The sequence below is a fragment of the Thermobia domestica genome, chromosome 9, assembly GCF_964235325.1.
Source record: "Thermobia domestica chromosome 9, izTheDome1.hap1.1, whole genome shotgun sequence".
Lineage (NCBI taxonomy): Eukaryota > Metazoa > Arthropoda > Insecta > Zygentoma > Lepismatidae > Thermobia > Thermobia domestica.
In genome coordinates, this window is record NC_137462.1 from 247,236,301 (window position 1) to 247,248,453 (window position 12,153).

The window sequence follows — 12,153 nt, forward strand, 5'->3', positions numbered from 1 at the left end:
TCCGAATCATGAACTCCCACCGGGAATCGAACCTGGGTCTTCCATGTGTTAACTTTACTTGAAAAAAGTTTTGCTTTTTTTAAAAAATAATCCTTGAATTATACGTAGTCAGTGTTGAATACAGGTTTCATTTTTGTACGTGGCAATAGTAACTTCCATGGTCCCCTCTCTTCTACCTCTAGACACAGAAATATTGTTTTTAATAACCTCCAAATTACGATTTTTATCAATAAAGGGTAGCTGTCCTACTAACTCTTGTATCGATTTCCTGTTAAGCAAAGATAAAGTGAATCTGAAAAGGTAGGGGAACGGTAGGTAGCGGCATGACGTCACACCGTCCCCCATGCCTATCTTTGCCCATTGTAATTTCTTAGGAACTGGGGGACGCCATACACATTTTTTGGTGCACGGCGTCCCTTGCATTCCCAAGTACTTTTACCTCTGCTGCTAAGTATTAATTGCTGTAAGGACTAACGAAAAATATTATGTGGTGCTACTACTTCTACTACTACTACTACTACTACTACTAATAATAATAATAATAATAATAATAATAATAATAATAATAATAAAGGATCTGAATGATAAATATATTTTTTTAACTTTCTAATACAATCCCTGTGGGCTTTCGCGAATCTGGATGTATTGTTTTTATGAGGAATAAAGAGGCTTTAAACAACAACGATTTGTATAAAAGTCTTATTAGGTGTTTTAGAAAGAAGTAAGGAACTCACAACTGACCTTCTGTCTGTTTTTTGTAGCACAATGTTACAAGGCACAGAAGCCTGCGGGCATTTTGCTTTTTTTTTTGCCTGAGTGTAGTTTCAGTACTAAAATCAAGACTTTCGTTCTGTCGTTGGCACGTGTCGAATCAGCTTGTTTGCTGTACGATGTTTTGCCTTCAGGCGATCGACTAGAGGAGTCAAGAAAGAAACAAACAAACAAAGCGATATCTTGTTTCATGGAGATATGCTTGCTTCTTGGCATTAAGTGTTTGAAAACCAAACTGTTCTGAGTATCCATTTTGTTATTTCCATAATAAGTATAAAGGGAAATGTTAATTCTCATATATAGTAGGGGTAAAACTGAGGGGGAACGCGAGGGGAACGTTATATATATAATAACATAGCATATTTCTTTCCAAAATTTTATAAAAACTATTTATTTTATAGAGTTCAAAATTCGGCCAAATTTTATTAGTATTAATATTGCATGTTCACTTTTACTTTTTCTTGCTAAGGTAATATTAGAGCGCGCTAATTAAAAAATTAATTTTCTTCCATTTAAAAGCTGTTTAAGATATTGGCCGCATTTTGCAACAGTGCAGAACAGCAGATAGGAAGCTAACCAGGTAGATTTCTTTCTTTCTCTGCCCTCGCTAGGTCACGTGCGTGAACTTAGGGTTGTCCGCGGAGAAAAAGAAACTGATGGAATGCCCATTGACAGCAGATAAGAGCAAAGTGTGTTTTGTCTCTCTTCATAGATCGTAAAGATTTCCTTGATTCTACGTAAACATCTCCGCGAATAATTACCTGTACAAGAATATTGCAGCTAACAAGGTACGACAGTTTCAGAAAATTTGTCTATGTTGTTTTCAAGTGAGGGAAGTCTATTCATCTTATAAAATGAGTTTCGAACTGTAGAGCGTAGAGCAAACTCGCTTATTTGTTGCATCAACTGACAAAAGTTTACATACAGATCAAAGAGAAGTCTTAGGAAAAACGGACGACATACTAAATGCTGGTATTTACCGTCTGTTAGGTATATTTATATCAAAATTGTCTAATAAATCTAGAAATGAGTAAAAATAAAGAACGGTCCGTACGATTCTTTTACTATATATATTTTATTTACATATCTGCGTTTTGAATGACATCGAGAACCCAATTCTTTTCCTTTTTTAAAAATCAAACTTGAGACTACAGGGGCCTACGCCTCAAAACTACTAGTCTTGTAATGCTAGTGAAACTTCTCAAAATCAAATATTTTACACTTGTATATACTGTAAAAAAGCGGCAAATTAAAATTGTCAGCAATAGTACTTAGAAATGAATTTTACTATTATTCTAGTATTTCTGCGTCATGATATTTGATGGATTCTCAAAAAACATTACAAGACGAGTAGTTTTGAGAAATAGACCGCTGCTGTGTTAGACACACACACAACTGGGGAGTAAATTTAAATGCATTAATTAATATTTATTTTAGAAAACGAAATGTCAAATGGAGCCGAAAGGCCATTTTATGCCGAAACATTAATAACAAAGGCAAAGAAATATAGAAATCAGGCAGAGCATATGTGCGGAGTACCTCATCCTGGGGGCCGCGGTGGCTCAGTGGTAGAGCGTTCACCTCTGGTGCTTGGGGTCCCGGGTTCGATCCCAGCCCCCGCCAAGTGAACTTTGTGGTGGACAAACACCGTGTGCGTGGTTTTTTTCGGGGTTCTCCCGTTTCCTCCCACTATCTTCATTTCACCATTTCATTCATTAATCATCATCACCGTCTCCTTTAGCCTAATCCTCATAACCGTGGGACGTAAAACTCAAAGATTTCATTTACATCATCCTGGTGATATTCGCCTGGTGGGACAGAAGAAAATTGTGGGTGAACTTTAATAATAATAAAAAATTGCTTCTTGATATCACTTATTGATTTTGCTTTATGGATCTATGGATCTATGGATTTGATTTTAGTTTGATTTCAGCTTCGAGTACCGTTCAGCAGGGAGGCTATATAAGACATGGACCTCCAGCGAGGGAATACGAACCCACCGGAAATCGAACCCGGGTTTCCCGCGCGATAGACGCGTATGCTGCCCACATAGGCCTGAGGGAGCTCAATGGAGCTATAGGGATCAATATTGAAACTGGAAGAGTAAAATTGTTTTACGATTTCCGGTTTCAGTAGAGAGAAATAGGTGAAGATGGTATTTTTCTTGAGGTGCTCAATCGATTTTCAAAACTGTCGCTATCTACTACCAATTTATTTTATGGCGATCAATGTTAAAAACGAAAACGGTTTATTCCTACCACTTCTGATTTCAATGCAGGATTAACGGAAGAAAGAAAGCTTATTCTTGAGACGTTGTTTGAATTCCCGAACACTTCTCGGCCTCTCTGACAGTTTTACTCTATGAAACTGAATATTGAGACCGGAAATAGTAGTAAATTTCTACCACTTCCGGTTTTAATAATGAGATACGGTATAGGTGGTAAATTTTCTTGACGTTTGATCGATTTCCGAAATCCTCTCGTCCCTAGTTATTTCCGTCTTTGATTTATGGCCATTAATGTTGAAACTGGTTGTATTCGATTTTTACCACTTACGGTTTAAATATAAGGTTGTTGGAGGAGACGGACACGGAACCTATTCTTGGGGTGCTGAATGGATTCCAGAAAACTGCTTCTCGATATATCTTATCGTCTTTGCTCTATGAAAATCAATATTGAAACTGGAAGTAGTAGTAAATTTCTACCAGTTCCGGTTTTGATAGAAAGATAGGGGTAGAAATGGCACATTTTTGAGGGACATTGAATCAACTCCCTAAACTTGCTTGTCGCTAGCTATTATGACCCGCAAGTAGTCGATCTCTATAACTTCCGATTTATATAGAAAATTGACGGAGGAGATAGAACCTATTCTTATGACGCTAAATCTATTCCGGAAAATCCTTCTCAATATTTTTTTACCGCTTTTGGTCTGATACCTGTCAACAGGCCGTTCTATTAGACTTCCAATACTTATGCATAACATCGTTTGGAAGCATAATAAACACAGAAAGAAGAAATATTATTCATTAAATCTATTTTCGTGCAGATTAAGGATATGGGAATTTCAAGAATTCTTTTTGCATAAGTTATTATGCCCTGAATAATAACGGGGACCATAGTGGCTCAGTGGTAGAGTGCTCACCTCTGGTGTATGAGGCTGCAGGTTCGATTTCAGCTCGCGCCAAGTAAGCTTTGTGGTGGACAAACGCCATGTGTGTGGGTTTTCTTGGGGTCCTCACGTTTCTCTCACTTTCTTCATTACAACATTTCGTGTTCATTCTCATCATCAGAGTCTCCTTTAGTGTATCCGGTATAAGAGTGGGATGTAAAACTAAAAGACTTCATTTCATTTCTAAATAATAACCTAATGCATTCTACTGCGTTCTATTCTTGGCTAATAACCAATAATAGCGTACAGATAGATGATATGCTTGGAAATTGATATGCCATAAAATCGACTATTCATGCAAAAAAATGCACCAACATCTCTCAGCTAGTCACTACAAGCAAGAATGATATCTGCTTCGTTCAGATAATGTTCCTCATGAGACGAGACGAGAAGTAAGGTTTTCTCGTCTCGTCTCCTATGTTTAATAGGCCTAGACTAGTCTCGATCATTGAAGACTTTTTTCGCTGTTGTCTCGAAATTTTATTGCTGAGTTTTGTTAATTTATGTTTAAAAAATTTATGTCTTATTTTTTCTTAATTTCAATTAGGAGTTTTCACAACCGTTTCGCGTCACGATTGTTCCACGAATAGTGTGATATAAGAACATTTAAACCACATTTATTATTGGAGTAAATTGTGTAATGACTAGGATATTTTAAACGTAGGTAAATGCTCTTCATATTGCTTTTATATCATCATTTGTGTTGTACGTATGATGCGAAAACGTAATAATGAAATTATTTCTGTGGGTATTAGCCCGATAGCCCCTAAATACGCCACTGATCAAAAGATTTTTTCATAATATTTAGTCCATAAATACAAGTTACACTTCATAATTTTACTAAATACGTATGTTCATTGCATTGTTCATATAGAACAATATCATGGTGATGGAACAAACTTTCTAGTGCTGTATCTCAGTTACATGAGTTACAAGTTATCCGCCTACATAAATAAGTTGTTCGTTTTTGAGTTGACGGTTTTTATCCGTAAATTTTCCAATACAGGTGGCCACCGAATTCTTGTTCTGTCTCTCTATTTAATTAAATTATTTGGTGAGCGTGAAATGTAAAGATCTATTTTCGACGCAAGTGTTAATAAACCGGGATGTGACTACTTATCTATCTTTCTTTTCGTCTTTTAAAAATTAATAAAATCACTTATGTTCTGTCTTGTAGTTTATTTATAATAATAATTATTATTTTCAAAGTGTATAGTGAATATTTTAAATATATATTTTAAACATTCTATACAGAAGAAATCGCTACTGCAAGGTTTGGTCCCGCGAGAGTTTAGATGGCTAAGTTTTATCCCTCGAGGATCTAGCCAGGCTAGATTTCGGCTGGCAAGATTTTCTTTATGTGAGATTTTCGCCAGGCAAGATTCTGGGCCGTGAGATTTTGGTTGCGATGTTTCATTCGCAAATCATCAACAAATTTGGGTGGATATACGGACCAATATAGCTTTTTGTGGATATATTTTTATTGATTTCATGCAATTTGTGATCATTCCTCTGCGACAAGGCCATTACTTTTCATGTGTCGGCCAAATGTGATTGAGAGTTTGATCAGATTCCTCAGCGGAAAATAATAATTCCAGTTTGCGACCAACCGATAATTGGTTCCTTATGTAAATCAGCAGAGTAGAAGTGATACACATTACAGGTATTTTTCTCTAAAATTATGAAGTGTTATGAACTACATAGGGAAAACAAGAATAAACGTCTCTTTGTTCAAAAGTGACGCAATTGTAGATTCCTAAGACGTAACGTAACGTTGATCAGAAAACTGAGTCAAAATACTATAACACACACACACACACACACACACACACACATATATATATATATATATATATATATATATATATATATATATATATATATATATATATACAGGCCATACTGTTCCATAATTCGTGTAATTTTCTACAGCACTGGGAGAAGATGAAGTTTTCACACCATTAATATAAAATTTGGCACTCTTATTGAAAAATATCTGAATTTTTCGAATTTTTAAAGGAAATAGGAGAAAATTGCTGTTTACCCCTCCTTTTGGGGGTGTAAACACAAAAGTTCATTTTTCCTTATGGGAGATGCAATGTTAAATTTTGGAAGCAGTTTTCTCCAATAATTATTCGTAAAGATTTTGGGGCAAATGAGTTGTATTTGTTACGAAATGCAAAAACACTCATTCACAAAGCTAGTTAAGCCGTCTCAAATATTATTTTGGGAAGCCCCCCTTTCGGGGGATAAGGGGCGTAAAAAGATGGTGGGTGATGTGTTACCAAAATCCCAAAATGTATTTTCGGAGTGCCAGTAAACGTCAGATTAATCACGAATGTCACAGAATCAATGCTCCAATGCTTCTTACATGTAAGAGTGACTGATAATGGGGCTACAGCCCCCTTTCAAAAGTAAGAAAATCAACATAAAAATCCTTAGTAGAGACATAAAGGAAGAAGTTATTTTTTGTTAATTAATGTGAAATTTGGCGTCATTGTAGCAAAAGAGTATGCGTTTTTGAAATCTGGAATGCTATTTTGGTAACGCACCGCCTTAGGGGGCACAGGGGACGAAGCATTAGACGATGTATCTTTATAAAAATTCAAAATTTTGTTCCGGAAATGCCAGTGAGCGTCAGATTTTTCACAAATGTCACAGAATTAATATTCTAATGCTCCTTGCATGTGCCAGTAACTTATGTGGGGCTATAGCCCCCTTTCAAAAATAAAAAAATCACCATTTATATCTCTAGTAGAGACATACGAGATCAATGATTTTTCTCAATTAATGTGAAACTCGGCGTCGGGTTAACAAAGAGTTATGTATTTATCAAATCTGTAATATTTGTTTTGGTAATGTACCGCCTTAGGGGGCACAGGAGGTGAAGCATAAGTTATTGGATCTTTTTAAAGTTTCAAATTTTATTTTGGAAAATCCAATGTGTGTCAGATTGATCACAAATAATACAAAATTAATATTCCGATGCTCGTTGCATGTGCCAGTGACTGATATTGGGCTACAGCAACCCTTCCAAAAATCACATAATTTACGGTAAATATCCTTAGTAGGAACGTACGGGAAGGAGGTAGATATGCTTTACAATTAATGTGCAATTTGTCATTATTGTAGAAAAATGTTTTAATTTCTTTTTAAATTTCGAATCTAGTGTTAATGAATATCGTCTGTCAGTGAAACAGATTGAGGATATAGCTTCGTTTTTTTGGCATCACTGGAATATAATCAAAGAATTTTGCGTTTTTAAAAACTAAATTGGTCTCTTCTTATAGCATAAAATCATACATAAAGTTACCAGCACATTTTTTGCACACTTAAGCAAACCAGCTCGAAATAGAACACAAAATGACAATGGAAAATGGCGCAGGTACCACGAACGAAAAGAGAAGTAATATTTTAAAAATTAAAATATTGTTTTCTTTATTCATAGAAAAAGCGTATCTTTTCCCTACTTCTTCTACAATAACTTTATGATCCCACTTTCCACGTACTAGCCTACTCGTATACTGCACATGTAAGCACGTCAGGAAATAGTATACTATGGGCACATGGTTATAGTAAAAACAAATGTCTCGCGATTGATAAGGATTAGGTTGAGTCAGGCTATACCATAAATCCAAGAAAACATATTGTCCCTTTCTAAAAACAACACTTTTCTTTGGCTCCGTTGTCATTAACTAAATTGCTTAAATATTTCATTAATCTAAGTGTAAGACAGATAAAATGAACTTACTTTATTCGGCATGCTCTCGTAAACGAGCAAGACATGAATGAATTAATGCGATTTACTAGAACCACTGTGAACACCTTCTCCAACATATCTGGATGACTACGCTCTGGACAATTCTTTGTTTTATGTTGCCCAATAAGGAGGAATGGACGTAATAAAATTCCAGACACATGCACCATCATAGATACAAGCGAAAGAGTGGTATTGTATTTTCTAACTAAAAATGCAAATTTACCTATGTCACACTCCCATTAGGCAAAAGAAATTCTGAGTCCACGCCCCTAAAAGAAATCCACATATGGGTATTATCTTATTGTTACAAACGTTTATTTTCTAAAAAATAATGCCAAATTTCACAGTGCAAAAAAAAATGCTTCTGCCAGTAGGTCTTTGCGTAAGAATAATCATATTGAATTTATGACGCTTTTCAAAGATAGCTGTAGTAACATATTAGTCACTGGCACATAAAAGCACTACGGAGTATTAATTCTGCGCATCTTGCAACTAATTTGACACTCATGAGCGCTCCCAAAATAAAATTTGGAATTTCTATCAGCCCCCTCCCTATGATCCCCAAAAGTACCAAATTACCCTCCGTGCCCTGTGCCTCCTATTCCCAAAATAATATTCCAGATTTTTACTAGCACAACGCCTAATTTCACATTAATTGACAAAATATAGCTTCATCCGTATGTTCCTGCTAAGGATATTTATTATAAATTTTTAATGTAATTGTTGAAAGGGGGCTGTAGCTCAATATCAGTCACTGCCACATGCAAAGAGCATCGGAATATTAATTTTGCATTATTTACGATCAATCTGACACACGCTGGATTTTCCAAAATAAAATTTGAAACTTTAAAAAATCCAATAGCTTATGCTTTACCCCCTGTGCCCCCTAAGCCGGTACATTACCAAAATAATATTCCAGATTTGGTAAACGCATAACTTTTTGCTAATTCGACGCCCAGTTGCACATTAATTGAGAAAAAATCATTCTTCCCGTATGTCAATACTAAGGATATTTATGATTATTTTTTTTATTTTTGAAAGGGGCTATAGCCCCATATAAGTCATTGGCACATGCAAGGAGCATTAGAATATTAATTCTGTGACATTTGTGAATAATCTGACGCTCACTGGCATTTCCGGAACAAAATTTTGAATTTTTTATAAAGATCAATCATCAGATGCTTCACCCCCTGTGCCCCAATAAGGTGGTGGTTACTAAAATAACATTCCAGATATGAAAAATGCATACTTTTTTGCTACAACGACGCCAAATTTCACATTAATTGACTAAAAATACCTTCTTCTCGTATCTCTACTAGGGATATAAATGGTGATTTTTTTATTTTTGAAAGGGGGCTATAGCCCCACATAAGTTACTGGCACATGCAAGGAGCATTAGAATATTAATTCTGTGACATTTGTGAAAAATCTGACGCTCACTGGCATTTCCGGAACAAAATTTTGAATTTTTATAAAGATACATCATCTAATGCTTCGTCCCCTGTGCCCCCTAAGGCGGTGCGTTACCAAAATAGCATTCCAGATTTCAAAAATGCATACTCTTTTGCTACAATGACGCCAAATTTCACATTAATTAACAAAAAATAACTTCTTCCCTTATGTCTCTACTAAGGATTTTTATGTTGATTTTCTTACTTTTGAAAGGGGGCTGTAGCCCCATTATCAGTCACTCTTACATGTAAGGAGCATTGGAGCATTGATTCTGTGACATTCGTGATTAATCTGACGTTTACTGGCACTCCGAAAATACATTTTGGGATTTTGGTAACACATCACCCACCATCTTTTTACGCCCCTTATCCCCCGAAAGGGGGCTTCCCAAAATATGTTTGAGACGGCTTTACTAGCTTTGTGAATGAGTGTTTTTGCATTTCGTAACAAATACAACTCATTTGCCCCAAAATCTTTACGAATAATTATTGGAGAAAACTGCTTCCAAAATTTAACATTGCATCTCCCATAAGGAAAATGAACTTCTGTGTTTACACTCCCAAAAGGGGGGCAAAACAGCAATTTTCTCCTACTTCCTTTAAAAATTCGAAAAATTCAGATATTTCTCAATAAGAGTGCCAAATTTTATATTAATGGTGTGAAAACTTCATCTTCTCCCAGTGCTGTAGAAAATTACACGAATTATGGAACAGTCTATATATATATATATAAAATTCAAATCACGTTTTCAGTCAATAGTAAAAAAACATTTTATTTGTTTACCTTTGGAATACCAATATATAATCTAAATGATCTAGACCCTCAAAAGTATTGGAATATTTATTTATTTATTTTGTATATTACTGTTACGCACACGCCTAAAATGCCATGATTTGTTCTTTCATTTTAGAAGACATTTCTTTTAAAGTTGTTTTTTTAAGAAACATTTCGTATTTTGGAATGCAAAATATTGATGATAATGCTTTTACAATAATGTTGTTTTCCTTCTGTCGTATCTTCCTTTTTCACCTCGCAAAAGTCGATGTATGGTCAAAAATGGTTGGAAAATGAAAATAGGGATATTTCACCCTGTTTGAAACGTCTTGTTATAAAATATTGAACTTAGAAGGTAAATTCTGTACCACCAGACATGTCAACTCTGACAATCGTAGCAGTTATAGTAGTATTAACTGTGGTCGTAGCAGTAATAATAGAAGTAGTAGTAATAGAAGTAGTAATATTAGTAGTATTAAAGTACTTTGCAGTCTTGAATAAAGAGTCAGTTTCCCAAACACACTACAATTAACATAGACTGACAGTAAGACTGTACGAACACGGCAAAGGCAGGGGTAGTGGAGGACATTTAGGGAAAAAAATGACAACATTAGTTTCCAACCCGTCTTTGCTTGCCCGGGCCGAGCCGGGCCGGCGTGGCTCGGCCCGGAAATACATGCACCCGGTTTGGCCCTATAGCATTTGTGTCTGATTCATATCCACTGCAAACGCTGTTTTTGTTCTATTTTGACTTTTATTTTAGTACTCAGGCGAGAATTGTGTTCTGTCTTAATTTTCTGCATTCTTTCACATATGGAAAGATTCGTTTACGTATCTAAATGTTTCATTACGTATGGAGAGCTAAATGACAAACAAGCATGTGCTGATATTAACACAAAGTTTCGAAATATTGTATTATTAAGTATTTCAATCAATGTTGCTTTTTATACAATTAATAACAAGTCTTATTATATTTAAAAGAAGAAAAACACATCTGCAAAATTTCTCCCGATCGCAAAGATTGGCTTCGAGGTTCGAACCTGGTTTACTTTTTTTCGAAGATACCCGAAGCTGGACTTAGAAAATTTTTGCCTCAAAATAGCAATAATGAATGCCCTCGACCTTTGAGACAGCATGTACCTTTCGGGAGTCAACTTTCAAAACTTTGGGGTGGGTTCTTTTGCCCCATAAAACCGTCTTTCCGCAGAAAAGAACAAAAAGTATTCCTTTATTTTTTTGTGTATTTGTCCATACAAAAAGTTTCGTTGGAATTCGTCGTGGCCTTTACACACATATGACATACTGTTACCAGCATTTTTTATATTTCGCGATCAAAGGTTTGAAGGGTTCCGTGTCCCCTAACCGTTTTTCTCAGGAAAATACGAAACCCGTATGCCCTCAATTTAAACCTACAATATCTGTGCAATATTTGATTCACTTCGGTTCACTTCTTCTTAGCTTTCGGGCGTCAACTTTCAAAACTTTGGTGTGGGTTCTTTTGCCCCCTAAAACTGTTTTTCTGCAGAAAACAAAAAAGTATTCCTTTATTTTTTTGCGTATTTGTCCATACAAAAAGTTTCATTGGAATTCTTCGTGGTCTTTACACACATATGCCATACTGTTACCAGCATTTTTTATATTTCGTGATCAAAGGTTTGGAGGGGTCCCTGCCTCCTAACCGTTTTTCTCACAAAAAAACGAAACCCGTATGCCCTGAATTTAAACCTACAATATCTGTGCAATATTTGATTCAATTTGGTTCACTTCTTGCCGTCTTTCGGGCGTCAACTTTTGAAATTTTGAGTGGGTTTCTTGCCGCCTGAAACCGTTTTCCCGCAAACCATAACAAACCCGTATTCCTTTACTTTTTGCGTATTGTCCATACAAAAAGTTGTGTTGCAATTCTTCATGCCCTTTACACACAACTGACATACTAGCACTTTTCATATTTCGTGATCAAAGGTTTGGAGGGGTCGGCGCCCCACGCTTCCGTTTTCTCAAGGAAAATACGAAACCCGTACTCCCTCATTTTATGTCTACAATATATGTGCACAATTTTGTTCACTTCGGCTCTATTCTTCTTACCTTTCGGGCGTCAACTTTCAAAATTTTGGGGTGAGTTCTTTTGCCCGCAAAATAATTTTTCCGCATAAAATGAGAAACAAATATTCATTTTCTTTTTGCATATTCTCTACACAATGTTTCGTTGCAATTCTTCATGTCCTTTA